Source organism: Mustela nivalis (assembly GCF_964662115.1).
Source record: "Mustela nivalis genome assembly, chromosome: 16".
NCBI lineage: Eukaryota > Metazoa > Chordata > Mammalia > Carnivora > Mustelidae > Mustela > Mustela nivalis.
Genome location: NC_139035.1, coordinates 15,265,838 through 15,291,912, shown reverse-complemented (window position 1 = coordinate 15,291,912; position 26,075 = coordinate 15,265,838). Strand labels below are relative to the sequence as shown.

At 37.7% G+C, this 26,075-nt stretch overlaps 1 protein-coding gene and 1 pseudogene across 7 annotated transcripts in view; one reads left to right on the top strand and one right to left on the bottom strand.

Moving 5' to 3' along the window:
• Positions 1 to 26,075, bottom strand: part of KCNK2 (potassium two pore domain channel subfamily K member 2) — a 223,394-nt gene that overhangs the window by 81,542 nt on the left and 115,777 nt on the right. The window lies entirely within an intron of this gene.
• LOC309849705 (large ribosomal subunit protein eL36 pseudogene) lies at positions 1,405 to 1,721 on the top strand (annotated as a pseudogene). Its single transcript has one exon. The product of its transcript is annotated as a large ribosomal subunit protein eL36 pseudogene (transcript).

Sequence of the window (26,075 nt, the reverse complement as noted above, 5' to 3'; positions counted from 1 at the left end):
AAAATGTATGCCTTCCAAAAATCTTGAGGGAATAGACAAGACTGACCAGGGTTGAGGCATGACTTTCGAGGAGGTGCAGTTAAGCAGAAACCAAAGGACAGGACCTTGAGGTGGGGGATGGGGGGCAGGTTCCAATGGTATACTGGAGCTCACCTGACAGATCAACTATTAAATCATCAGGATTTTTTACAAGCCAGTTGACTTCACATTGGTAGCCTGGAATCAGCTATAGAAGGAATATTTATACCACAGAAATTGACAAGCAATACAATTTAGCCTCCCCCACCTAATCTTTACCAATATGCTATAGAATAAAATACAGTAAAATTTAAGAGACTGTATGTAGTCTTTGCCAGAGATCTGGAGGGAAGCCAAGTCCATGCCCGTGGGCCAACCCTTGATATTTATATTTATGTTCACCATTAGAACACCTATCACTGTTGCTGCACTTTGCTCTAAGGGAAGGGCCTTCCCTGGAAAGCCACTATAAGTCCACTGTAAGTGTACCATCTAGCAGGAGACCCAAATATGCCACTCTCATTTCAATAGTCTCAAGTGAACAGGCCATTATTCTGGGATCATGTATTAATACTACAAATAAATAATTCCCCTCTTCATGCACTGTGCATACTTGGCAATTATTTAATTATCTGTAAGAGTTCATTTAATGTCTATATTCCCCACTTGACTATGAGTTCCATGAGTGGAGAGGCTGATTTATTATTTTTATAAATATTTTTACAACTATAATTCCAAAATCTTCCTGACTTATTAACTAGTGCATAATTGGTAATCAGTAAGTTTTCTTCAGGGACTGACTGACACATACATCTAAAAATCTCACAATACTTTAGAAAGTGTAAAAGAAAAGAAAATACAGGGAAGTAGAATATCTCTGTGTGGGAATTTATAAAAAAAATCAAATTTCTCCTCCACTAATTAATAAATTTTCTATATTTGCAATCAAAGTTCCATAGTTTTAAAAATTTTACAACTTAATGAGATGATTCTAAAATTCACCTGGAATAGAATTAATAGCAGTCAATAAATATTCTATTTTATTTTATTTGTTATTTTTAAAATAAAGTATTTATTTTTAAAGATTTTATTTATTTGACAGAGAGAACCCATGCAGAGGAAGGAGCAGGCAGAGGGACAGGGAGAAGCAGGCCTCCCACTGAGCAGGGAGCCCTATGTGGGTCTCCATCCCAGGACCCTGGGATCATGACCTGAGCTAGAGGCAGTTGCTTAACTAAGCCACCCAGGTGCCCTCAATAAATATTTTAAAAGCAGACTAATGTGAGGCAAAGTTTGCTTCCAAACTAAAAAGATGTTATCTATAATTTTAAGAATTAAAACTATGTGGCAACCTTCTGCTGCGGGAGCTGTTACGGAGCACCAGCCATGGCTCTGCGCTACCCTATGGCCGTGGGTCTCAACAAGAGACACAAGGTGACTAAGAAGGTGAGCAAGCTGGGGCACTGCCACCGCCATGGGTGCCTCACCAAGCACACCAAGTTCATGTGGACATGATCTGAGAGGTGGGAGGCTTCGCTCCCTGTGAATGGTGAGCCATGGAGCTGCTCAAGTTCTCCAAGGACAAGCACGCCCTCAAGTTCATCAAGAAAAGAGTGGAGGCACACATCCACACCAAGAGCAAGAGAGAGGAGCTGAGTAATGTCCTCACCGCCATGAAGAAAGTGACAGACAAGAAGGACTGAACCCCCACACCCCCCATGTAATAAAGCCTTTTTGGAACTTGAAAAAAGAAAACCCCAACAAACAAACAAAAAAATGGATGTGGCAAAGTAATGAATGAAAACAACAGAAAGCACAGAAAGAGACCTCAGCATATAAATGAAAATTTGGTAATTTATTTCAAATCAATATCGAAGTAGATTATTTAGTAAGTAGTGATGGGATAAAGACTAAGTCACTTGGAAATAAATGGTGTCCTTGCCTCACTTTATATACTAATATTTTTTGAATGGATTAAATCATCAATTATAAAGAGAATATGACCATAAAATACTACAAAAAAGGGGCAGGAGAATAACTCTTTAAGCACAACTTCTAGGACAGAATCATAAAGAATTTAAAGATAAACATGGCTATCCAAAAAAAAAAAAATAATGATGCTGTACGTCAGAGGAAGGGCATAAACTCTATGCAAAGACCAAATGCTTTTCCAAGGGGCAGTGAAGAAAGAGCCAAACGCCTTTCTTGTGGGTCTTCCTAGGGTTCCCCTTGGTCAAAGAGGCAAGCTTTCACTTAATTTGCAGGCCTGAAGTTGGATTGAATCTATAGTGTTTGCACTTGTGATTTGAGACGTTCTAATTCAGACTTCTACCAAGATCATATAAAACTTCGATTATTAAAGATATATCTGTTATAGGGAAATACATATATTCATAATGATAAGTTGATAAACCCCAAGAGCATTATTGGCTTTGTGTACCTGAGATTTACTGAAAACCTGTCAACTGGCTGACTTTAACAAACAAGTTCACTTCCATTGAAAAATGTCAGGTTAAGCAAAAGAAATGAAATCTTGCCATTTGCGATGACATGGATGGAACTAGAGGGTATTATGCTTAGCGAAATAAATCAATCGGAGAAAGACAATTATCATATGATCTCCCTGATATGAGGAAGTTGAGAGGCAACATGGGGGGTTTCGGGGGTAGGAAAGGAATAAATGAAACAAGATGGGATTGGGAGGGAGACAAACCATAAGTGACTCTTAATCTCACAAAACAAACTGAGGGTTGCTGGGGGAGGGGGGTAGAGAGAGGGTGGCTGTGGATATTGGGGAGGGTATGTGCTATGGTGAGTGCTGTGAAGTGTGTAAACCTGGTGATTTCAAAATACCCCTGGGGCTAATAATACATTATATGTTAAAAAAATGTAAAAAAAAAATCAGCCTAAACATGTAATAAGCAATACCTTTGGATAATAGTAGTCTTTCTACCCTCTGAGTGAGACTTACAGGTAGTAAGTAACAGAGTTAAACTATTTGGACTTACTGGCTGCAGTGTATATATTCCAGATTTAAGAGTTTTATTTAACTAATAGTAGTTCGTGAAAATCTTTGCTCTCTTAGCCAGTATTCAATGTGGAGACTATAGTTTATGATTACGTTTATTGACAACAGCAATGATAAAAGCAACAATAATTTGAAATTGCACTTATGTGGACCCTTCTAGAGGTAAACACAATAAAAAAAAAATCTAAGTAATTCTGACCCAAAATTTAGGAGGTGGAACTCTAGTACTCCACTCCCATGGAGAGAAAATTCAGGTAAGAAAAATACTGCATACTATTACTTTACTCTGATCAAGTCTATATCATAAAACACTAAGTTGTATGCAAAAAAAGAATAAATCAAATATCACAGCAATCAGTATGATTTAATTCTGTTCAGTGACAAATTATTCAATAATAACTACATGCCATTCACTGTGCTAGATACTCAAGATAGAAAGATGAAGAAAACACTAGATTTAAAAATTCCAAATTGTTAATAAAATCAAATAAATATGCCACCTGCCAAGTTTTTTAAAAATAAGATTTTACTTTTAAGAATCTCTACACCCAACATGGGGCTTGAACTCACAACCCTGAGATTAAGAGTTGCACGCTCCGTCCACTGAGCCAGCCAGCCACTCCTACTGACCTTTCTTTAAAGGTGCATAAATGGGGGCGCCTGGGTGGCTCAGTGGTTTGGGCTGCTGCCTTTGGCTCGGGTCATGAACTCAGGGTCCTGGGATCGAGCCCCACATCGGGCTCCCTGCTCCGCAGGAAGCCTGCTTCCCTCTCTCTCTCTCTCTGCCTGCCTCTCTGCCTACTTGTGATCTCCATCTTTCAAATAAATAAATAAAATCTTTAAAAAAAAAAAAAAAAAAAGGTGCATAAATGGACAAAGACTTGCTACACAGAAAACAAGGATGGCAATATATACGTGAGAAAAATCCCTGTTAAGACACTGCACTTAAAAAGCTGTGTAGCAGAAGTTTGGTTCCATGTTGACTTTGATCTCTGAAAGGGAGTTAGGTCTATTCAAACGTTGAATCTATGCAGAGGCCATAAGCTCTCAGTACACGGTATTTAAGTACAGACAGTAGAATAGACCCAAGGAGAGCCTGGAGTAACTTCCGACTGGGGCAATAAATGTTAATGTGCTATATCAGGAAATTCAGCAAGGACCCAAATGAAGAGTGAGGAGTAAAAAGAGAATGAAAAAGAGAAGGGAAAAAAAACCATCCTACTCAACATGAGTGTCTAAATAATAAGTCCATAAATAAATCAAGTGTCAAGAAATCTGAACACAATCAACACCTGCAGGCAGGAATTTCTCTTAAGTGAAAACTATTTTAGGGGACAGTCCGAACTAAATTTTGAAAGAAGCCGATTAGAATATCCAGAGATTTAAAAAAAATGTTTTTATTGTAAGTATGCAATAAATAGGTACAAAATATAAACAGGTAGATAAGAAAAGGAATAAATAAGAAATCTTGGAAATGAATTATATTAGCTATTTTTTAGGGAAATAAAATAGAGGAAATGGACTGATATAGGTGAAGGAAGGACGGTGATACTGAATAATGCATATGTAACTTGACACAGAAAGGAAAAGGGATTTAAAACAAAAACACGGTGGGGGGCACCTGGGTGGCTCAGCTCAGGTCATGATCTCAGGGTCCTGGGATCAAGCCCTACACCAGGCTCTCTGCTCAGCAGGGAGGCTGCCTGACTCTGCCTGCCTCTCTGATAACTCCCTCTCTGTCAAATAAATAAAATCTTTAAAAACAAACAAACAAAACCAAAAACAAGGGGACGCCTGGGTGGCTCAGTTGTTAAGCGTCTGCCTTCAACTCAGGTCATGATCCCAGTGTCCCAGGATCGAACCCTGCATCGGGGTCCCCGCTCAGTGGGAAGCCTGCTTCTTTCTCACCTAACCGCCCCCTTGCTTCTGTTTCCTCTCTTGCTATGTCTCTCTCTATCAAAAAAATAAATAATATTAAAATAAAATAAAATTAAATTAAATTAAAACATAAGGAAGTATTAAGAGACAGCTGGGGAGGACTAAGAGACCTTAGCAATCATATATGAGTTCCAGGAGGGGAAATAGAAAGACTAGCAAGGACACAATATTTAAATACGGTTATGCTGGGACAAAAAAAAAAAAAAAATGGGCAGAGGACATGAACAGACATTTCTGCAAAGAAGACATCCAGATGGCCAACAGACACATGAAAAAGTGTTCAACATCACTCACCATCAGGGAAATGCAAATCAAAACCACAATGAGATATCACCTCACACCAGTCAGAATGGCTAAAATTAACAAGTCAGGAAATGACAGATGCTGGCGAGGATGTGGAGAAAGGGGAACCTCCTACATTGTTGGTGGGAATGCAAGCTGGTGCAGCCACTCTGGAAAACAGCAGGGAGGTTCCTCAAAAAGTTGAAAATAGAGCTTCCCTATGAGCCAGAAATTGCACTACTGGGTATTTACCCTAAAGATACAAACGTAGTGATCCGAAGGAGCATGTGCACCTGAGTGTTTATAGCAGCAATGTTCACAATAGCCAAACTACTGAAAAAACTTACATATTCATCAACAGATGAATGGATAAAGAAGATGTGGTATATATATACAATGGAATACTATGCAGCCATCAAAAGAAATGAAATCCTGCCATTTGAGACAGCATGGATGGAACTAGAGGATATTATGCTTAGCGAAATAAGTAAATCGGAGAAAGACAACTATCATATGATCTCCCTGATATGAGGAAGTGGAGATGCAACATGGGGGCTTTTTGGGGTAGGAAAAGAATAAATGAAACAAGATGGGATCAGGAGGGAAACAAATCACAAGAGACTCTTAATCTCATAAAACAAACTGAGGGATGCTGGGGGGGGGGTGGAGGGTTATAGGGAGGGGGTAGTGGGGTTATGGACATTGGGGAGGGTATGTGCTATGCTGAGTGCTGTGAAGTGTGTAAACCTGGTGATTCACAGACCTGTACCCTGGGGCTAATAATACATTATATGTTTATAAAAAAATAAAAAATAATTAAAAAGAAAAAAATTGTTAGCTGAGAACTCAAGAATTGAAGACCTGTGGACTCATATTAAAAGTGCACTCTTAGTGTTAAATATGATAACTAAATATATACCCATGCCTAGACACATCATAGAGAAACAAAGAATATACAAATAAAGATAAAATCTAAAAAGCTATCAGGGAAAAGATTATTTACAAAGGAACAACACATGAGTAATAGCAGTCATTGGAAAATAATGGAGTCCTGATATCTTCAAATTGCTAATAATCATTACCCTGAAATTTTATATTTAGCTAACCTATCAAAGAAGAATGAAAGGCCCTATCTTAGCATTTCCCAGCAAAGTCTTTACCTCCCCCAGAAAACCCTCACTAAAATCACTATCTAGGTATGCTTGAGAAATTATGTACACCAGAAAGAAGAAAAGGAACCCAGAAGGAAAACAGCATAAGAGAAACGGAAGTGGGCATGGAAGTGGAAAAAATGTCAGAAAATATGGTCAACTAGTAACTGCAAAATATGTGCACATACATGAACATACGCACAAATACAACGGACAACAGTAACAAGATGGATGGCAGAATGGAGAGGTTCAAAAGTAAGCAATTTGGCTAAAATGCTTAGAAATATAAAGCAATAGCCAAAAAAATGTGTTTGAGAATGACGGTAACCACAATCATTCCAACAGAAGAGTAGAAAAATAGTGGGAAAAGGAACAAAGAAAGAGTATGACATCAACAAGAAAAAGGTCCAAATACATAAATAATCACAGATTATGTAAATAGATTAAACACAGGGATTGTTAGCATTCCTAAAAATATCACAGATCAGATGAAAATAAAGGGATGAAAAAGGACCTGTCAGCAAATCCTGATCGAAAGAAAGTCAATGTAACAATGTTAATGCCAATCAAACAGAATTTAAGTCGAAACGTACTCTTAAGCATAATGAGATTAAAAAATTATAGGACTGAGGAGGCCTGAGTATAACTTGGAAAGCCTTATAGATATAAGGATGCAGAGAAAGCATTTGACAAAATTGAATAGAAATGGAGTTTTATTAACATGGTTTTAAATTAAAAAAACCAATAGTTGACTTATTCTTAAGATGAAGCTTGAAAGCATTGACTTCAAGATAAGGATCATGACAAATACATCATCCTCGTGACTTTTCTATTATGTTCTATTGTAAGTCAATGCTATAGGCTTCTTTTTAAAAAAAAAAAAATGAGAAAACAAAACCTGAAGCTAAAACTGTTTTTTAGACAATATACTTGTATACATAATAAAACCATGAAAAAAAATAAAGCCAAGAAGTTTTCTAAATTCAAAGTCAAGAAAGACAACAATAATACAATATATTTATATGTGCTTATGTGCTATACACTCTTAAAAGCAATTAAATATTTATTTAGTTAATCCTCACAATAATCACTGAGGGGGTAGGTTTCAATATCCTCATTTTGTGAATGAGGAAACTGAAGCATGGAAAGGTTGGATCATTTTCCCAAGGATACAGAGCTAGTGAAGTGGGGGAGCTGGGATTCAAACCCAGGTATCTTAGATCTGGTGTCTGGGTTCTAATCACACATGCCACAACACTCCTATACTCCCGGAAAGAACCAATCAGCCAATGTAGTGTAAAGGCAGAAAGAGTCAATGATCATATGGTTTCACTTATCTGTGGAGCATAACAAATAACATGGAGGACATATGGAGATGGAGAGGAGAAGGGAGTTAAGGGAAACTAGAAGGGGGAATGAACCATGAGAGACTGTGGTCTCTGAAAAATAATCTGAGGGTTCTGAAGGGGCGGGGGTGGGAGGTTGGAAGAGCCAGGTGGTGGGTATTATGGAGGGTACATATGGCATGGAGCCCTGGGTGTGGTGCATAAATAATGAATTCTGTTATGCTAAATGAAATTAATAAAAAAAAAGCTAAGGATCTCAAAAACATTAGCAATAAAGATAGCTAAGAATAAATACAGATAACATGTGAGTATTTTATGGATACAATTACCCCCAAATTTGCAAAATAAATGACATAAAAAGAAACCTGAAGATACAAAGATATATGTGTTATTTTTGCTTAATTTACGCTAAATACAACTGCAATAGATATTTTGAAAGCATTTTCAGCGGGATTTTATGAACTTTTATAAAAGTCTGTGAGAAAGTAAAGGCCCACCAATAGCTAAGAAATATTTGAATACTTGGGGAGAAAAATGAGGTGGGAAGGTATGTCCTATATGATATGGAAACCTGCTATGGCTATTAAGAGACAGTATGAGTAAGACATTGGGTTACTGGACAGGGATAGGGAGACCAATCAGAACAGAACAGAGAGCTCAGAAACAGACCCAAACACATCTGGAAGCATGAGTATCTGCCAAAGGGGGAGAGAAGATAAACTCATCAACGAATGTTGATGAATGGGAGTGCAGAGGTGGCTTCCTGGTGAGACCGGAAAGGACAATAAAGGGTCTTCAACTTCTTGTATTGTTTCACTTAAAAACAGTAACACACTGAAAAAATAAAATTAAACAAACAAACAAAAAAAACCCCCAGTAACACCAGAAACAGCATGAAGCAATGGATAGATATGGTGAAAGTGGGTGATAGATGGTCATGTGCATATGACTCTTTGTAGACATTACTACTATTTGAAATACTGCACAATAGTAAAAGCAGAATAGCTATAAATACATTTGTAGGTCAAGAAGACATTGGACAATATTCTGCACCATTTCTTATAGTTCTCTGAGAGCTAGAAATAGAAAGTTATCTTATCATGACACAGAATTCTATCTCAAAACACTCAATATCATACTTAATATTAAAGTACAAGAGGAATCCTCCTAAATATCCAGAGGGGTGGAGTGCCTGGGTGCCTCAGTCATTAAGCATCTGCCTTGGGCTCAGATCATGATCCCACGGTGCTGGGATCGAGCCCCGCACTGGGCTCTCCGCTCAGCAGGAAGCCTGCCTCTCCCTCTCCCACTCCCTCCGCTGTATTCCTTCTCTCTCTCTCTCTCTTTGTCAAATAAATTAAAAAAAAAAAAACAGAGAGAAAAGGATATCCATTTACAACTCTTAAATAGTATTATTCTTCAAGTTCTAGCATGAGCAATAGCAGTAAACATAGAAAAGGAATAATTATTATAAAAAGAAAGATAAGTCTATTAGTTATGGGTGGAATTAAATATCTAGTAAATACAAGAGAATACTGAATATTGTATAGAGAAAAGCTCAGCAAAATAGCTGAAGGCATGATAAATATGCAAAAACCAATGGCATTATAATATTTGAGCACTACTTTCAAAGTACTAAATGGGATGGAATATGACTTATTTATAGTATTAAGGGAAATACGAGATACCTGTAAGTTCTCTGATCAAGACATACACAAGAACTTTAGAGAATAGCTTGAGCTGCTGTAGAATGGGATGGAATAACAGAAAAAAAATAGAATAAGGGCAGGGATAGCACATACTGTTTTTGTTGTTGTTGTTGTTGTTGTTTTAAAATATCACGAGTAGGTTGGAAATGGAATGATTACTCAACTGGAGTGCTGAGCAAACAGATTACTCTTCTGGAGGGACAAATATTTCACCCTGTGTGAAAAGCAAGTACCACGCAGATGAAAGATACAAATAAGTTCACCAAACTTAACTACTTCCTTACTGGGCCCTGCTATGTTTCTTCCTCTGCCTCAAACGCACACCCTACCCCACCCACTCTTCACCTGGCTCACCCCTAAGAATCCCTCATTATTTAGGTAAGCTATTAATTTCTCCAGGAAGCCTCCCTGGAGCCCTGGCTACACACCACCAAGACTGACTTTGACCTCCCTCCTGCGTACACAGGTGCCTATCCTAAGACTTCTTTCATCAGATTGTAATCCTCAGTTCTGTAATCAGAAGTTCTGTAAGGTTAGGCACCATGTCTTAGTCATCACTACTGCCCCGGTGCATTTCCACTCAAGGTCTAAACAAATTGCCAAAAGTTCCCTTCCTACTGTCTCCCATTCCTGGCAGCTCTCTGCATTCTCTTCTGGCAGCAACTCATTCTAAAAGGGCTGAGGTTTTCAAGAGAACCTGAAGAAGTTTCAGAGCTTGCATCTAGAATGTTCTCAAACAGCTGTTTGCTTGTGGATCTCACCGAAATGGTGGCGTTATGAAAAGAAGCGGCATGAAGCCATCCCTCTTTTCTCTTTAGCCCTTAAAATCTCTTCTGCACACAGTGTGTCTTCATGGGTTTTATTTATTGCTTTGACTTCTGAATAGTACTTTTCCTTTCAAGATAATCAGACTGGCAAATGTCATCTCCCTCCCAACAGTAGCTCAGAGTTTTGTCTTAGTGGTGACCAGCAGATGACTCCAGTGGCAGCTCACTTTGTCTTGCCACTGTCTCATCTACACAATTCCAGGACCCAACACGAACAACCATTGAGGCTTAAATCAATCACTGCACAGCCAGAGTTCTCAAATCTCCCTCATGCCCGGGTCCTAAAGCCTCGTGGTTTTGTAGGTAGCAAGGCGGATCCCTTCAACACCACCCTTTGGTTCCCTTCCCCTCTTTAAGAGTTCCATTGCCACTACCTCAAGGCCTCAAGACAGCCTGAGGGTGGCCTTTTCTCATCCAAATCTGCCTCAAAATAGTTCATCCTCCCCAAGGCACAGTACCTGCCATCTTGAGACTCCTTTTCAGTCCTAGATGTTCCAAGGTCTTTCTGTACAAATTACCTCTGCTTATTTCCCCATATTCCTTGCTATACAATCGTTCTACCTTCCAGTAACACCAAATCATAATGACTTGTTGAGGAAAGTGAGCCCACGTTTCTGATTCTTTACGTGTTTCATGTTGTTTGTTCCAATGGTTGTACCAATTTGGCCCGTCAGTTACCATGCTGAAATCCTGTCTTCCTCTTCCCCCTTCCAACACCCAGCATCCCCTCCTCTTCCAACCAGGTGGGATCTTGCTTTCTTTCAACAAATAGTACTTCCCATTGCCTTTGGAGGAATTATGCATTACTCTAACATGAATTCTTGTCCTTTAATCATATGCTTTTCCCTCACTTCTTGGTGACAAACTTCTTGGGATTCTGTTTTAGAATTTTCTTCTTTCCTTTACATGTCTGGTGTCGTGCTTTGCTTATAGCAGATGTTCAAGAAAATTGGTTGAATTGAGAATATCTATGGGCTTTCATTAATATCTCATTTTAAAATTAAATAGACTTACTCATATCTAAATTAATCTACAGTAGGATTCGCTTTTTTACTGCTTTTAATTTTATTCAGGACTGACAAGGAAAAGATAAGTTCTTGATCTGGGCAAACTGTATTTTAAAAATTACCTCTGAAAATAATAATTAAAATATTACCTTAATACAAAACAACTTAAACTATTTTAGATGCAGAAAAACATTAATATCATAGGGCATAAGAGTAAGATGTTGGAAGTAGGTGAGAAAAGGAACAATATAAATTCAACATGTGCTCGCTTAGCAAACTAAAAAAGAGCAAGCCTTTCAGAAATTGAAGTGAAATGATAATCATCACATCTGGTCTTTTTAAAAAAGCTAGTCAAAGTCACAGCTTTGCTATATAGCAAAGAACCCAACCAAACACTGGAGAAGAAAATATGTCTCCAGAAAAATGTGATCCTAATTAAAAGACAATTAAATCATGTCTCGATAAAAAGATGTATTCATTTCAGAACTTTAACAAAGTTGTACATTGTTCTTCCAGATCACTGGTTTTAAAACAAGGGTACACATCAGAATCACATATGAAACTTAAAAAAAAAATCCACCCCAGAACAAGTAAATTATTGTCTTCCACTGGAAGGGGACGGGAATGTGTACATGTATTTTTAAATATCTACAGAAGTGATTCGGATTTATACACCTGTAATAGGGGCAGGGTTTCGGGTCTAAAGCCATAGGGAGAAGGGGCTCTTTAGGAAAAAGAATACAAAATTAGAAAGTAAACCCATGTAAGTGGGAACAGGGGTTCTGAAGCTTAACTCTCATCAGTCTCAAGTAAGTCTGCCTCTGTCTCTCTGTATTTAGGATGACCTTGATCACAGCACCCCTTTAGACTGGCTATGGCATTAGTCTATTTCTATGTTGTTATTACCAATAATAAAAAATAATGAAATAATTTTCATTGCAAAAGAAAATAAGGGCCAACACTATTATTTACTAAATATTGTTCTCTCACTATGTGCTAGATATAGTGCTCATCCCTTCCTGTGGACACCTAACTAAACGTCCACAACCCGATGAGATTAAGCACAACTAATTATCCCTGCGCTCTGAATGTGGGAACTGCGGCTTATTGAAGTGAAATACTGTGTTCAACCTTAAACAGTTAGCTAACCGTCAAGACGGTGACTTAAAATATTAACTCAATTGCTTTGAGATAAGTATTTGGGATCGAGACTATAGATATTGTTTTTCAAAGTTAGTTCTTCTCGGTTCTATAGCCACTGAGTATGGATTCACACCTGGACATGGCCACTATTTGATATTCTGACATACAGTGACATTTTGCCACCATTTGCTGTTTTACCTAGTTAGACGGGAAAAGAAAGGCTAGAGGCATCAAAACAAAGGTGTCAGTTAAAGTCACTAAATCAAAGGACTGTTTGACATTTTAACTTCAACATCATCACACTTGGACTTGGCCCGGAAGCCACGGGCCTGCAGTTCAAACAGTCTTTCACAAGATGGCTCCCTTGCTATCCTCAGTTGCTACTTATATAATAAAAATCCTACAACGCAATTGTAAAGTTACAAATCTTTAGGAAGGTATGTATTTCTTGTTGGTTTTTGAGCCTTTCTAAAATCAGGACTTTATCTGATTAAATTGCTACCAGGCACTTTTGTGAACAAGATTCTCTTATATTACCTATATTGAAAGCTAAAAGTTGAGAGGAAATTCCCTTGGCAAAGGAATTTTGCCCCCCAAATGATAATAATCTACCTGTGCATGGTTGCCTAACTCCCCCAGCTGCTTCTTTAGTACATTGGAAGTACATCCCACCCTTTTTTCACCCAGGCAAGGATGTGCTTGGTGAGGGCGTGGGAGGAGGGAGAGAGAGGTCTTGCCAGGGGAGAAGGAAGGGCACATTTAGTCCTAAAGTGCTGCTCTCCATTCCCGGGTGAGAAGACCCCAAGTGAAGACAACCCAGGAGGAGGGAAACAGCTTATCTCAAGTTTTTCTCAGTTTCTGCAAGCCTCTCACCGAGAGCACATTGAACTGGTTTTAGATTTAATTCTGGGTTATTTTACAGATATGCAATTTAAAAAAAATATTTATTTTATTGTATTTATTAATTGACAGAGACAGCAGGAGAGGGGACACAAGGAGGGGCAGTGGGAGAGGGAGAAGCAGGCTTCCCGCTGAGCAGGGAGCCCAATGAGGGGCTCGAACCCAAGACCCTGGGATCATGACCTGAGCCGAGGGCAGATGCTTAACGACTGAGCCCCCCAGGAGCCCCTCAAAAGATCTATTTATTTTAGAGAGAGAGTGTGTGGGAGAATGAGTCAGGGAAGGGGCAGAGGGAGAAAGAGAGAATCTTAGGCAGACTCCCTGCTGAGCGAGGAGCCCAACCCAGGGCTGGACGGATCTGACAGCCCCGAGATCATGACCTGAGCCGAAACCACGAGTAGGTTGCTCAACCAAATGACCCACCCAGGAGCCTCATAAAGATATGCATTTTTGATAAAGCATGACCACTAAATGTTGGCCGACTCTCTTGTCTGATGCTCAAGCCAATAAACAGAGATCTAGTCAAGGTGTAATGAAGTATTTCTATAAATGGCTGCAAATTCATGTGCTATTTAACTAGCTATTATCCAATTCTCCCTTTATCCCAAGAAAAGAGAAAAAAGACCCAGTAGCACTAAAGTAATGGGGAACTACTTCTAGTAAAAAATATGAATGATGAGTTGTTCCACTTTTTTTTTTTTTTTCAAAGAGAGAAAGAGAGCTTAAGCACACATGGGAAAGGGGCAGGCATGGACAGAGGGAGAGGGAGACAGAATCTTAAGTAGGCTCTATGACCAGTGCAGAGCACCATGTGGGCTCCATGTGGGTTCTCAAGACCCGAGATCATGACCTGAGCCAAAATCAAGAGTTGAATGCTGAACCCACTGAACCACTCAGGTGCCCCAAATTTTTCCATGTTTTGAGAGAGCTTATAAATCAGGAATCTGAGCTTCTATAACACATTTGCTGGAAATCACACTTTTAATGGTTACTGAGCTTCTATAACACATTTGCTGGAAATCATACTTTTAATGGTTACTGCTAAAACAATTTTCCAGTAGGACCTTCAGTATAATTTGATGTCATATTCCTGACCATACATGGTATCAAACAATAAACTACAAAAGCAATAAATAAGGAGGCCTGGCATGCAATTCTTCATCTTGGGCCATGAGTTCTAGCCCCATGCTGGGTGTAGAGTTTACTTAAAAAACAAAAAACAAAAACAAAAGAAACCAAGCCACAAATAAAACTGTACCATCCATTAGCAAAGATTGACCAGAGTTTGGTCAGGCTCTTTTGAGCTCTCTTTTTTGATTAAATCTTGGGCTCCTGTGTCCTTAAGTCCAGTTCTAGCACGAAGACTGCTAAGTCCATTTAGACAGACTCCCCCATCCTAAAGATCTTATCACTCTCCACAGCCCATCAGGTTCCTCATCCTTTACCACTGCCAAGGTAATCTCTGAATATCCAACAGCCTCTAGCAATAATCTTGATGGTTGTTTTAGCCCAAATTCTCCCTTACCCCTAATGTCTTCTCCTAGTAATTTTCTATTCACTGACCTCTTCCCTGCTCCTTGGTTATAAATTCCCACTTTGCCTTGTTGTATTGAGTTGAACCCAATCTCTCTCCCCTACTACAAACGTCCACATCACAGTCCTTATACTTATCACAATGCTCCTAAAGAAGATTTGTCTTACCTTCTTAAACGAGTGTCATTAAATAATTTTTTCTTTGACACTATAAGTGGTAAAAGGATAAAACTATATATTAATCGATCATCAAACCACCCTAAAAGTAATACAATAGAAACAACAGATGCAAAAAATTAAATTTTTCTGCATTTTAGAAAGTTGGACCTTAATAGACATGAATAACCTGAATGGTAAAAAAAGCTATACTATCTTTGATTTGCAATCATTTTCCTAAAATAAGTCAAATACACTCATTCGAATTTATTTTCAAGTATATTGAGGTCAGTATTGCATGATGGTTAAGACTGTAGGTTCTGGTGTCCAAATGTCTGGGTTTGAATGTTAGCTTTGCCTCCTCTAATTCCTGAGAAAATGACTAAAAAACCTCTGTGCCTTAGCTTCCCATTTTTAAAAGAGGAATGAGGATTATGTGATCTAATAGACATAAGGGTCTTAGTATGGCGACTGGCCCACAGTGGCAGTTTAAGTCTCTTTCCTGGTCATACAGACTCACTTCCTTAGCTCAGGTACTGCCACCCATGCTCAGATTTAGTGCCAGGTATTGATAAAAATAAAGGTGACATTGAGGATGATTTTGCTTTTTCACTTGAAACATGTTTAAAGTTAGGAGTTGAGCCTGCATTTTCTTTTCAGGTTCCCCCTTTGCAGATTATGCGATGGGACAAAAACAGCTCTTGAACCAATGAAGTAATCCTGGAAATGAAGTGCCAGAAGTTACTGCAGTTCACCACTCACTGACAGGGCCAAGCAGGTGTTGGCAGCTCTCAGAGTATCTCTGCCTTCAAGAGCAAGTGGTCAACCTCCGAACGATCACAGCAGAGGCTGCTGTTGTAGAAGAACTACTTGACATCTCTCAGAGGATTGCTAGACAGGCTCTTGTCTGAGATGGCCTATTAGTTTTCCATATTCACGATACAAAGTGCCATGAAGTGAAGGAAAAAAGGCATCTGCATTTTAAAATTATTGTTTTTTATTTTTAAAAAAGATTTTATTTATTTATTTGACCGAGAGAGAGAGACACAACAAGAGAGGGAACACAAGCCAGGGGAGTGGGAGAGGGAGAAGCTGACTCCCCGCTGAGCAGGGAGCCCGAATCGGGCCCGATCCCAGGACCCTGAGATCATGACCTAAGCCAAAGGCAGATGCTTAATGACTAAGCCACCCAGGCATCTGCAGTTCTTTTTAAAACAAATCTGTTGAAATGACCAATGGAATGCTCACTGCATCGTTCATTAAACAAACATGGAAAACTGAGGCCAAGAAGACAAGTGTTGGGTGATCACAGCAGAGCATAGGTCGAAGACATAAAATGCAAAGTTTTCAAGTGCTGAATGTCCGTATTTAATATGATTTAACGCGAAATTAAGGAGCTATGCTTGCTTTGTCTATTGCCTTGACGCAGTAATGCAAAACGCATCAGCTACGGCCTGTGTCAGACAGAAGGGAGAGTGTCACAGCCAAGCTACCTGGAAGATGCATGATTATCCAGATAGCGACCCTGAGTGTTGACAGCTGAAGTCAGGTCATTTTGATGAAAGAACACATCACCCAAACCATTAAAGGGCATTGATTAAATTCCCTTTAAATGCAACAGCCACTGGCATCTTAAAGATTCATCTCCACTAGGAGATTAGATTCTCATGTATTCTTTGATTTTGACAAATTGAATTTCCTCCAACTAATTTATTTGTGCATCTCATTTTTTGTAAAGATACACAGTGGAAGAAAACCAAGGATGTACATTTACATGTTCAAAAACTATACCATCAACAACAAAACGGTAAGGCCGTTTTAGCTTAAACATCATGCAAGGTTTTTCTCACACACGTGGTAAAGGAAGATGGCTATACTGTGCTTAATTCAGAATTTATAAGTCAAAAGAGTGTTGAAGAGCACATCGTCCAGTGCATTTTAAGCCTATTTTCTGCCAATTACTTGTAAATTTTCCAAAGGTAACAATGGCAGAGCCCCTTTACCTAGAAAGGTGGAGTCTAGAACGAAGTTCTTAACCATTAGGAGAGAGATAGTAGATAGTGATCTATCTAGACAGTTATCATCAGCTCACTCACAATTTATGATAAAACATAACGATTCTACTTTTTTTCAGCATAGGATGCAACACAGAGATCAGAGGTTACAAGTGCCAACACCATACCCAAGTTCTGTGGGTTTAAAACCTCACTAAAGCCGTGTACCTGCTGCATGATTTAGGCATATTATTTAACCTTTCAGTGCCTTGGTTGGCTAATCCAAGAATGGGTATTTTCTCAGTTGATTCCCAAAGTAACACTCATTTAATAATACGTATTGAAAGTAAGTTTTAAGACTTATTTATACCAAGGCTCAGAAATGTTAAGTAAAATACGTAAGGGCTATCAGAAGTCACAGCCAGTGCTACACACTGATGTGTCTGACCTCCAAGTCCTGCCTTGCTGCTGAGACAAGCTGTTGGACCTCGGACGCAGCCCACCATCCCTTGCTCCACCACAGACAGACACTCACGCACAAACAGGTCTACTTCTCTGTTTCATATCTGTCTGAAATTCAGACAGTCTAATTTAAAGGGGATTCCCGGAGATGGAGGGTGTGGAGGGAGTATGAAAACCACTGATTCGCACCAGAAAGCATCCTTACGTCTTAGTATCTTGCATACCCTCATTGGACCTTCAAGTGAAGCATGAGCACATGTTAAAAAAAAGAAAAGGACCTTCAAGTGAAGCATGAACACACGTAATGAGGAGAAGGACTGACCTTGTCCTAAATGTGGACTCCTTTGCCCTGAATTCAGTCTATTAGGAAAGCCCAACCCTGGAAGGTAACAGAACTGTCTCAAAGATAGCTCAGAACAATAACTACAAAATAATACTATTTGCTTGTTTCTATAGCAATTCAGAGCCTGTACATGGAGAATATGGGAGGATTTTCCACTCAGGAGAGGGGAGTAGACTGAAATGCACACACCATAGCTAAGGCTACTTCTGTTATCCTGCTGGTAAGCCTACCCAAATGAATTAAAGAGAAACAAGTTCCTGGCCTCCATCCCCACTTTGTGTCCTCCAGTTAGAAACACAGATCCAGAGTGAAAGCAAGTAATATAGAAAACTGGAAAAGAGATATCATCTTTTAGACTCCTTTAAAATTATACCTCCCACTCCTAGTCTATTTTCCTAGTCTATTTTTTTCCCCACAGCTCTATAATTAACATCTAACATGCCATATAATTTAGTTCCTTGTTAAATCTCTCACTAGTTTTTTTTTTTGTCTGTTTGTTTGATGTATTCCAACCATCTAGACACTACTTAATAGTTGCTCAATAAATATTTGCCAAGTGAATGAATGAGTAAGAGGAAGAGAACATCTCTGAAAGTGGTATACTGCAGAGCCCAGAATATGTCTGGAAGGCATGATAGGAGAGAATAAAACATTAGGTCTATAAATCTGGAGTCTAAAGCCACCAAAAAATGAATTCACTGAGATCTCAAGACAAAATTAAATAAAGAAAAAAAGATGGATAGGATAATATAATATTGAAAGAAAACTGTACAGCTGCAAAAATTAAATCTGTATTTAAGATAATAAGGAGAACTGAAATAGCAAAAATTCTAACCATTGCTGCAGCTTACAGAACACAAAAGAATTTCCAGAATTATAGAAAAAAATAAAGGTAGAAGGAATTTCAAAATGTCAATAATATATAGAGAAAACTGAAAGCAAAGAACGATGCAAAAATTGTCAGTGTCCCTGGAGGTAGAAAAACAATCATCAGAAAAGAATAATCAAAAACATAATTAAAGAAAGGTTAAAAAACCAAAATAAATGAAACCACTGCAAGATTAATAGAAGATCTTCAAACAAAAAAAAGAGACAGGGAGAAGAGGTTACCAATAAAGGAAGAAAAATCAGGCCAGTATCAAACTTCTCCTAACAGCGAATGCCAAAAGACAATGCAGAACTATCTCCAGGGTGTGATGGGGAAAAGTTGTGATTCTAGAATCTTATATCCGACAAAATTACCTTTCATGCAAGAAAGCCATTTGCAGACATGCAAATATTTATTTCACTCATGTAGCTTCAGTGAAAAAACAGTCTGACAACTTACATAAGCTAATAATTGTGAGATAAATCCTCATAATAACAAGGTATTTTTATGGCATGCTGAATTCTTTCTCTCACAGTTTGAGTGACATATGTTGGATCTTATGGTGGATTATACAACAGTTTAGATGACTGGATCTTGTTGCCTAGGGAATAATGAAAAAAATAGTTTGTTTGTTTTTTTTTTCTGTTTTACAGTGGTAAAGCAGCACAGTATATAACAAGTAGCCATCACAAATGACAAGTAGATTAAGGAATGACTTTCTGGATCTTTGAAGTTCATATTGAAAGACCCGAGCCATTGTTTTTAGTTTTTAATTTGGAAGATTAATAACCTATCCAATGGCAAGTATCTTAGGCCAACCAGCTCAAATTTATAGTGTCTTTAAGGATGATGTTAAGTATTTCTAAAAAATCAGTGATTTTGATAGGATATCAACTATGTCAACTATATCAAGGAAGCACACACAGGTACATGGCTACAAGGAAATGTAGTCATAGACAGTTACTTCCCTTTTTTATAGTTTTGTGCATTTTTCTTTCTATCAATCATATTGATCTTTTTTCAATTGAAAAAAAGATCAATCTATATCTGATTGATATAACAAAATAATCTTGATTAACAAAATAATCACAATCATGATTTTTTAAAAAGACAAGCATAACAGAAGGACTGTTAAAAAGTGATATTGGATCAAAGAAATGTGAAATCATATATGTGTGTGTGTGTGTGTGTGTGTGTGTGTGACATAACATTTAAACAGCAGTGTTGCATTGTTCCTAGTGACAAAAACTAATGACCATCAAAGTGGCAGAGATACAATGTATCATTAAAATGGAATACTATGCAGCTGATAAAATAAAGCAGATCTTTAGGAAGTAATAAGAAAAAAATTTTCAAGACCATTATTATGCAGAAATAGCAAAGCAGAGAACAGCTTTCACTTGTAACATAAAGGACACTGCATATGTTAATTACACCCTGACACACCCCCACACACCCAAATGATGTTCAGAATAATACGTAACAGTGGTTGACTGTAGAGGACGAGATTGGGGGTCAGCTGCAGGCAGGACACTTTGCTGTCACTCTATAATTTTTAGATTGCTTATTTGTTTCTCATGCATTTGTTTAATCATGTACATGTACTTCTTATTAAATTTTTAAGTAAAGGTATATAGCGTTTGATTTTAAGTGAGCATACCATGAATTCCTCACTATTTTCATGCCCAGTGTTGTCAGACAAAAGAGTATTATTTTTTTTCTATACTGACATAAACAAAAATCTTGAGTTGCCTTGATTTATACCTTTCCTAGAATTTCTATGAAGTTTGAAAGGCAATTAGCATGGTACATCCTTAGACTCTGAGCAAACATTTATAAAAGTGAGCAGGAAACATTGCAGAAAGACATAGAATTTTATGAAACATAATTTATAATCAGGTTTATGCTGTTTTTTTCTTTTGAATATTATCCATATTAAGGGTATCTTTATTATAACAATCTCCTTTCTATTATCATAGGCCTGCAATTTCTACCCCCTACTATCTCTCCCAAGGAAAATACATGGGCTCCTTTTCCCGACACTTAAATTTCATTTTCTTAAATTATTTCGCCAATTTCTTAAATTCTTTCTGAATTTTTGAAATGCAGAATGTCATGGGTTGGGATCGGTGGCACTCTAGTGTTCTAGAATAGAACATTTCTTACCATGTTTACAGAAAACAACTCAGAATACGCCAGAGTTTGGGAGAACTGAGACTACCTGCCATTATAATATCACTTAGAACTCAGCAATAGGATAAGATTTCCTCTTTTGAGAACTGTAATTTCTCATGGTTTCCTTCTGAGCACAAGCCTCAGTTCTCCAAGCAATTATTTAGTATGATCATACTGCTGTTATGTCTTCTAATATGGTTTTCCCTCAATTTTTGAAGTACCCCCCAAATTACATTTTATAGCCTGAAAATTATCTAAGCCAATGGTTTTAAACCTTTTTAAGGATTATGGACCCCTCTGAGAATCTGATACACACTGTGGACCCTCTCTCCAGGAAGCATGATTATAAACCTTAAAGCTCATCCACACACCTTCCAGAGTTCACAGAACTTGAGTCACAAGTCTATGTCAACCTTCATTGGACAATGAGGGGACAAAGCCAGCATATTCTTGAAAAAGGATCAATATTTTGTACATAGTTGTACAGCATTATTAAATATACTATTCTTTGAGTGTTCATAAAGTGCTGTGAGGTAGCAAGTACATTTATTATTATTCACTTATTAGGAAACCACTTAGAACGTTCACATGAGGACACAACTCAGAAAATTTCAATGATGTAGCCAAACTCACATGATAAATAAATATTAGAACCAAGTCTCAAATCTAGGGCTTCTCTTTATCAACTCTATCCTTTTTTCCTTGCTTTACACTCTTTCCTTTAGTTCACTGTTTTTTTTTCTGTAAAGGGCCAGAGAGTAAATACTTTCAGCTTTGCGGGCCTCGGGACCTCTGTTATAGCACAAAGCCAGCCAAAGACAATACTAAAATGAAGGGTGTGGTTGTGCTCTAATAGTTACATAACAGGTGGCAGGTCAGAGTTTGCCCACAGGTCATAGTTTGCTGACCCCTGCATTATTTTGCCTCTACATCGAAAACAACTTAGTCTTTTAATTTGTTTTCCCAGTTTTAATGTTTTTATCATCATGATTTTGATCAGGTTACAAGATCATTACTAAAATGCTCTACATGCTAATGGAATCCCTAAATAATATCACCAATAACAGCAAAATTTCTGCCTAAAAGCTAAAGTGAGAATTTTACATATCAATTTTTATTTTAACTTTGAGATAGTTTCACTGACAAAACCATTATATAGGGAGGTGGTTTGGGAACACAGTAATCATACAATAGGAGCCAATATTACATGGGGGAAAAAGTCCTATTCTAGTGATGGTGTTAAGAGAGACAAAGTTTGGGAAAGCAAATTAAAATATAAAATATATTTTCTTATAATGTTTAATTTGAATATCAAGTAACCTTTAAAAGAGGGATATTTAATGAGTATATTTGTTTATGGTATTAATTAGGGCTATCACCAAATATCTGGGTTCTTCTGGGGTCAGGGTAGGACTGCATTTCCCCACTCAGCCTCTTAAAAGTTAGGTTGGCCAATGTCACCTGAGTGAAAATAATGTGTGCACTGACATGAAACTTGATCAGCCAGTGTGTAGCTTCCCATGCTCTGCTCCCTAGGCCAAAGGAAAGGATAGGAAAGGACACTGACCAAGGAAGGGCCATTCCCCTGTCTCTGAGCACAACATGGGGTGGGGTCCTCCTGTCACTCCACACTGAATATACAGTATGAATAAAAAAATCACCTTTTATTTTGCAAAGCCACCAAGATATGGGAATTGTTTGTTACAGAAAATAACTTAACACACCCTAATATAAAAGCATACATGTTTAAAAATCCTATAGAAAACAGATTTACACAAATATTAATTTTTATGATACTCAGATAATAGGAACACTTCAAGGGTACATTATATATTATTTTGATGATCACACTTTGGGCTATCTATGGATCACTTAAATAACCAATCAAATAACTTCTTTAAATTAAATACATGAAGTTAACTTACAATTACATTCACTCCATGAAGTACCTGGTCAAATCTGGCACTTAGCATTGTGAGAATAATGGGTTTGAGCAAATCTTACTAAGTTATGTGAAGGCAAACATTTATGTATTATTATAAGAATGAAAATGTATGCATTCAAGGTTTAAACAAAAATGTATTTCTTTTTCTGTTAACATTACTAATACAAATAAATGTGCAAAAATAATATTGGCTTATTTTAATAATTAATAAAAATTACTCTAATAAAATCAGCTTACTTTAAAATAATATACTGTCATTCAGGATGCAAAGTATTTTCACATACATAATCTTTTATTTTTATTTATTTATTTTTTTATTTTTTTTTATTTTTTATTTTTTTAATATTTAACTTTTTATTTTTTATAAACATATATTTTTATCCCCAGGGGTACAGGTCTGTGAATCACCAGGTTTACATACATAATCTTATTTAACTCTCCAACAACTCTGGGAAAAATACGAGCCCAACTGACACATGAGAAAATTAAGGCTCAAGAATACCACCTTAGCTAGTGGCAAAAACAAAAACCTGAACTGGATATCACCTTACACCAGTTAGAATGGCCAAAATTAACAAAACAGGAAACAACATGTGTTGGAGACGATGTGGAGAAAGAGGAACCCTCTTACACTGTTGGTGGGAATGCAAGTTGGTGTAGCCTCTTTGGAGAACAGTGTGGAGATTCCTCAAGAAATTAAAAATAGAACTTCCCTATGACCCTGCCATTGCACTCCTGGGTATTTACCCCAAAGATACAGATGTCATGAAAAGAAGGGCCATCTGTACCCCAATGTTTATAGCAGCAATGGCCACGGTCGCCAAACTGTGGAAAGAACCAAGATGCCCTTCAACGGACGAATGGATAAGGAAGATGTGCTCCATATACACTATGGAGTATTATGCCTCCATCAGAAAGGATGAATACCCAACTTTTGTAGCAACATGGACGGGACTGGAAGAGACTATGCTGAGTGAAATAAGTCAAGCAGAGAGAGTCAATTATCATATGGTTTCACTTATTTGTGGAGCATAACAAATAGCATGGAGGACAAGGGGAGTTAGAGAGGAGAAGGGAGTTGGGGGAAATTGGAAGAGGAGATGAATCATGAGAGACTATGGACTCTGAAAAACAATCTGAGGGGTTTGAAGTGGCGGGGCGGGGTGGGAGGTTGGGGTACCAGGTGGTGGGTATTATAGAGGGCACGGATTGCATGGAGCACTGGGTGTGGTGAAAAAATAATGAATATTGTTTTTCTGAAAATAAATTAATTAATAAAAAAATGCAAAAAACAAAAACAAAACAAAACAAAAAAAACAAACCTGAACTAGATTTTCTGCAGTGACAACTTATATTCCTTCTACTGTATCGTTTCTTTAAAAAGCAAGGAAAAATACTTTCATCCTAAACTGTACTGCAGGAATAAAGCTGCGTAACGTAGCTACCTAAAAAAGTTTGGCACATTATTTAATTGTAGTACAATGTATATTAGGAGTTTATGCCCACATCTCTTTTTTTATTTAAAGCATAACTTCCATGATCTACAGATGTCACTGAAATTAACTACGAAAACATGCATTCTTCAAATAAGCTACTTGGGCAGATTAGTACTTATTTCATATCCCCTCTTTCCTTTTTTCTTCTCTTGCTACTTACCCTTGGAAATTTCACTTTGTTAGCATCGCCAAAGAGGGGAACCTAAGCTTAGAAGGAAGAGGTCCAGCACGCCGACTAAATTTGCCCCCATAGTTGTTGTTTTTGTTTTAACAATAAAGTTGAAAGGGGGACAGTTTAAGGTTAGTAATTAGTGTTACTATTTAGTACGAGAAATGAGTTATAAATTAGTTACTAATCAGTAATTAGTAATTAGTGTGCATTTTTGGATGAACCATGACTTTTTGATTGTTCATATAATCAATACTTCCCCCAATGGTATGTTAGAACTAAGAGTTGGCTGCATGAAATTCCAATTTGAGGTTAGAGTAGTATCTGTAATGTGGTTCACGTGCACTGCCGCCACCATACTCACACATGAACATCGTCTGGGCCAGGTACTTCTTTTGTAAATATCATGTTACATTTATAGTACCACATAAATAACAAAGCCGATTGCCCAAGAGTAAGCTTGCACAGGTCTAAAAAATTTCATATACATACAGGAAGGACTGGGAAGACAACAACTATGTAGCATAATTACTAGCTGCAAGCAGACAGGTCCAGATAAATACTATAATGTTCCTTCTTTATCAAATGAAATATTTGAGACAGTTACAAAAAGTATTTTTCCGATAATCATCTCACTTAGTTTTAGTCTCATTCAGAGCAATACCTGCATACATGGTGGTCGGTCAAATGCTCTGTAGAATCTATAATCCATGACCAACAGTGCTACATGTCAATGGTAGCATGGAAAGAAATGGAAAATGGAAAGAAATAGATTCTGAATTTATTCAGGGCATGAACTTCATGGCCACTGCTTGCTTCTAATTTGGGGGTAATTTCTTGATCACATTTGATAGTGATGGCTTTCCAGAAGATTAAAAATACATTATTGCAAACTTCCCAAAAGTATGAAGAAATATATAAAAGTTTTGTTGGTTTGGTTTTTTAGAACACAAGCAATTCCTGACTTGAACATAGCCAACAAATGAATGGCCCCAATGCTGATACCATAGCCAGCAACCCCCTTCTCTGGGCCCTCCAGTTTCTGTCAGATCTGTACTACCTTGCTATGAGTTTTCCTACTACCGAAAACAAACAAAAATGCTTCCTCACTCCTGGGAAGATTATATCCCTCAGGCTGCCTAATCCCCGTACAGTCAGCACAGGATTCTGAGAACGAGGGGCTCTGAATTGAACTTGTGACTGATGTAACATACATGTGCCAATGAGAAAGGATAACTATTTCATTATTGCTTTGGAGTCTACAATGTATTTATGCAATAATCCTGCTTTATTTCCTGTCAAATGTAATTTTGTACTCTGCCAACTTAACTACCATGCATGAGGCATTTTCTCTGAGAAAAACATGTTAATTTAGGAAATAAATGAACCTAGGTGAAGATTTCAAATGGCAGGAAAATATGTTAATATCCTGAGATAGGGTTTATTTTCATTAATTTAGGTGGATGGGAAGAGAAACAGAATTAAAGACCCAAAACAACTTCTTAATTCCAACGCCTGTATTTGAAATGCACAACACCAGAATTACTTATTTTGGAAAATTGAACATCCACTTCAACAAACTGCC